This window comes from Rhinatrema bivittatum, unplaced genomic scaffold (genome assembly GCF_901001135.1).
Source record: "Rhinatrema bivittatum unplaced genomic scaffold, aRhiBiv1.1, whole genome shotgun sequence".
Taxonomy (NCBI): domain Eukaryota; kingdom Metazoa; phylum Chordata; class Amphibia; order Gymnophiona; family Rhinatrematidae; genus Rhinatrema; species Rhinatrema bivittatum.
Genome location: NW_021821437.1, coordinates 38,181 through 43,022, shown reverse-complemented (window position 1 = coordinate 43,022; position 4,842 = coordinate 38,181). Strand labels below are relative to the sequence as shown.

Sequence of the window (4,842 nt, the reverse complement as noted above, 5' to 3'; positions counted from 1 at the left end):
GCCAATTTCCTGTGGCTCACAACTCCCGGTCTCTTGCGCTGTACAGCATTACGGAGGCGACGGAGGACATCCCTGTAATACTCCTTCTTTATTGTTTGACCCTGTGGTGCGTACTCATGGTGTACCACACCGCAGGAGTAAAAAAAAACAGTCAGCATTACCTTCACATTTCTGCGCACTTGGCGCACCTTCTTCGGTCGTGGCGACGTGGAATGCTTCCACTGTGACGACTGGAATTTGGTTTCCGGGTCGTACCCTGTACACCCAGGACTCATCACCGGTGATAATAGTGTCCATAAAGCTGGGATCAGTGTGAATGGAGTCCAGCATATCCTATGAGACTTCAACACGGAGGTGCTTTTGGTCCGCCGTCAGCAACCTCGGCACGAACTTCGCAGCCACTCGCTTCATGCCCAAATCTTCTGTAACAATGGAATGTGCCGAAAAAGTACTAATGTCCACTTCCTCCGCAATTTCTTGGATGGTCACTCGATGGTTCCGCATCACCACAGCATTCACATTGGAAATGATCTCGTCATTTCGGCACGTCGATGGTCGGCCGGAGCACGGCTCGCTCTGCACGTTACACGTCCGTCTTTAAACCGGTTGTACCACTCCTTAATTTGTGTGGCGCCCATAGCTTCATCCCCGAAAGCCGTCTTTATTTTTCAAATGGTTTCCACTTGGCTGTCGCCAAGTTTATGGCAAAATTTGTTGCAATGGCGTTGCTCCAATCGTTCCGCCATTTTCCTTGCAATAAAAATCCACCGAGCACACAGCACCACTCCTCACACAAAGGCTGCTCACAGGCGAATGACGCAACCGACAGGTGGGACAAAACTCACGCATGCGCACTAAGGTTCAAGGTTGGCTGATGCAATCACACGTGATTCAAATCCCTAAAGTTTCTGAAAAAAATAAAAAGGTCGGAATGTTTTCTCACAGACCTTGTACATACATACATAGATTGCCTTTTATAGTTATAGATCACAACGCGCTCACTGGAGCCACGAAGAGCAACTATCAATCATAATTCAAGTTGTTACAGTTGAGGATGTCCCAGAAAAAAATAAGCATTTTATGGGGTTCCTTGAGACTCGGAGAGCTCAACATCTCCTTTGGAGACTGTAGGGGGCAGTCTGATGATCATGGTGCAAATATGGAAGGGAAGAGGAAGGAAGTCCAAGTCAGACCTGTAGAAATAAATCAGAGCTGTGTTTGACTGTGTGACGTGTATATAAATAATAATATTTCTGTCTTGTTGATGGTTCAATTTGTTTCTTAAACTCAGTTAAATATGTCTGGGGGAGGGGGATTCGGTACCATAACAAAGCAGGGTTCAGTCTGTGGTTCAAGTCCTGCAGCAGGAGCATCATCAGGTTAAGACTATAATTTCAGGGATCATTTCTATAGTCTCTGACTTGAGAAATCTGTTTCTAAAGTGTTCTGTCTCGCCAACCACGATGAAGAGTCCTGATACTTCTTCCTGAGCATGAAGTGGACAGAAAGAAATGATACATTTCATCTGCTTTCTGTCTTTGATGATTGTTTATTGTCTCCACTCAGGGGTGATGAGAGGAGGAGTATGGTCAGAGTGTTTCTAACACTGTGTACATGGAATTTAGTGTGTGGAAATCAACCAAAATATGTTTCCATTATCAGTCACTGTAGTGTGTTACTAAACACAGTGATGGATACTTAAAAAAAACTGCACAAAAAATGTGTTTTTGAGGTTACACATTTGTTGTTTACATAGCATTTAATGATGTATTCATGTTACAGTAAAGTTGGAAAATCCATTATTTGATAAGTGTGGATTTCACTTAGTGAGCTCAGAAAACTAAATTAAATTTAGGACAATTTTTCAAATAGTTCATAATCAACCATTAATAATATCATCTTGTAAACACCATCCATATAATAAAAGGGTGTGTGTGTGTGTGTGTGTTCGCTAAGGGTGTAACGGTACATGTATTTATATTGAACCATTTCAGTACTGGACGTTTGGTTCAGTACAGGGCTGTGCACAGGTTAGTTCGTGTTGCATGTGTTTACATTCAATGTTCCAAACTTCTCACTAAATCTCTAAATCTGGTGACTTTCCAAACCTTCTTGACAACTTATTTTCTCTAAGCAACTAGCGACAAATCTAGCTACTTTTTCTGGCATAACCGGAGACTTTTCTGATGTTTGGCGAATGTAAGTGAAAGTCTCTGCTGTCACCAAGCGGCAGCGGGTCTCCCCCCCTCTTGCAGTGCTGCCTGCAGCAGCCTGAAAGCGCTGAGCGGAGGGATATCTACAATCCCCCTCAGTCACTCACTTGTTCAGTCCACTGACCTCATTTGCTGCACTGTGATTAAATAGTCCCCAGACTTTGAGAAGCCCTGGCCTTGAGAAATTATTTTATTTTAATAAATGATGGCCAATTTTAATGGCAAAATAAATAAACAAACCAAGAATCAAGTTTATTTGTGGTTCTAAATATTTTAAAGGTGGTTTTACTCACTTTTTTGCCTCTCCCACAATGTTTTTTGTTTTCAAAACGTTATTTAAAAAGATATATTAACAAACATTAAAAAAACAGTTTATAGAAAGAGATAGAAAATAAAATAAATTGTACAAAAGGGCGTCTGTAACATCAGTTCTCTTAAAAAAAAAAACTCCTTATAGAGAGTGACAGTTTTGTTCAAATTAATTTTTCTGGCAAAAAATATGAAGGTTGAATAAAATTGAACAGGGCTTCATGCTGGAACAGTGGTGCTGCTGTTTACTTGTGGAAAGGTTTTGTTAAAAGCTGTTTAATGTTACAATAAATTGTTGGTTTAAACAACAAGCAAATGTAGGTTTTGCATTTTGTTCCCATACTGTACCGAAAATGAACCGAACCTGACCTCAGAACCGAGGTACGTACCAAAACCTGATTTTTGTCTATCGTTACACCTCTAGTTTTTGAGTATGTACGCTTTCAACCTAAGGGCCCCAGTGACCTCCCCCTTGGTGCCCCCAGTCACCATACCAAGATTGGTGTTGATTGCTTAATTACTGCGGCTGTGCATAGTGAACACAAACCGTGCCGCATACATACATACATACATACATACATAGATTGCCTTTTATGTTTATAGATCACAACGCGCTCACTGGAGCCCTTATTTTCGCAGTTCATGTGGTGCTCATGTCAGGTAGTAAGCATCACATTTTACTTACTACGTAGTAGCGGCTGGCTAGGAAGTACTTTATTTATAATCCGAACGGACCAGCGAATGCCATGTGTGAGTCAAGGCGAGGGTTTTTTCAATTAAAATGTACCTGCTGTGTACAGCATGCAGACTGTCGATATGCCTCCCAAGATGTGAGGGGCGTTAGGTCATAAAACCTCAAGTGCTAAATGGATGAAATGTAATAGAGTTGGGAAACATCTGCAGAGACGCTAATAGCATTATATATCCCAGAGCGTTGCAGTGATATGACATGCTGTCAGCTTTTTATCAATCAATCAATTTTTTTATATAGCGCCAAATCACAACAAACAGTTGCCCCAAGGCGCTTTATATTGTAAGGCAAGGCCATACAATAATTATGTAAAACCCCAACGGTCAAAACGACCCCCTGTGAGCAAGCACTTGGCTACAGTGGGAAGGAAAAACTCCCTTTTAACAGGAAGAAACCTCCAGCAGAACCAGGCTCAGGGAGGGGCAGTCTTCTGCTGGGACTGGTTGGGGCTGAGGGAGAGAACCAGGAAAAAGACATGCTGTGGAGGGGAGCAGAGATCGATCACTAATGATTAAATGCAGAGTGGTGCATACAGAGCAAAAAGAGAAAGAAACAGTGCATCATGGGAACCCCCCAGCAGTCTACGTCTATAGCAGCATAACTAAGGGATGGTTCAGGGTCACCTGATCCAGCCCTAACTATAAGCTTTAGCAAAAAGGAAAGTTTTAAGCCTAATCTTAAAAGTAGAGAGGGTGTCTGTCTCCCTGATCTGAATTGGGAGCTGGTTCCACAGGAGAGGAGCCTGAAAGCTGAAGGCTCTGCCTCCCATTCTACTCTTACAAACCCTAGGAACTACAAGTAAGCCTGCAGTCTGAGAGCGAAGCGCTCTATTGGGGTGATATGGTACTATGAGGTCCCTAAGATAAGATGGGACCTGATTATTCAAAACCTTATAAGTAAGAAGAAGAATTTTAAATTCTATTCTAGAATTAACAGGAAGCCAATGAAGAGAGGCCAATATGGGTGAGATATGCTCTCTCCTTCTAGTCCCCGTCAGTACTCTAGCTGCAGCATTTTGAATTAACTGAAGGCTTTTTAGGGAACTTTTAGGACAACCTGATAATAATGAATTACAATAGTCCAGCCTAGAGGAAATAAATGCATGAATTAGTTTTTCAGCATCACTCTGAGACAAGACCTTTCTGATTTTAGAGATATTGCGTAAATGCAAAAAAGCAGTCCTACATATTTGTTTAATATGCGCTTTGAATGACATATCCTGATCAAAAATGACTCCAAGATTTCTCACAGTATTACTAGAGGTCAGGGTAATGCCATCCAGAGTAAGGATCTGGTTAGACACCATGTTTCTAAGATTTGTGGGGCCAAGTACAATAACTTCAGTTTTATCTGAGTTTAAAAGCAGGAAATTAGAGGTCATCCATGTCTTGTTATCATCATTCACTTGAATCTCATGAATGTCCCAAATTGCTCTATGAAATTTAATGATGACAACATATAAACAATGCAACGCAACTTCCTACACCTTAATTAAAGTGACAAGAAATATACAGTGACATGGCTAAAATTCTTCTCTATTACCTGTGCGTAGAACGGGTAACTCAGCTA

At 41.5% G+C, this 4,842-nt stretch overlaps 1 non-coding gene across 1 annotated transcript; it reads left to right on the top strand.

Annotated features, from left to right (window-relative positions):
- Positions 1 to 1,382: 1,382 nt before the first annotated feature.
- LOC115082662 lies at positions 1,383 to 1,599 on the top strand. Its single transcript, XR_003854226.1, has one exon. It is a non-coding gene; the product is annotated as a small nucleolar RNA U3 (small nucleolar RNA).
- The last annotated feature ends 3,243 nt before the right edge of the window (positions 1,600 to 4,842 follow it).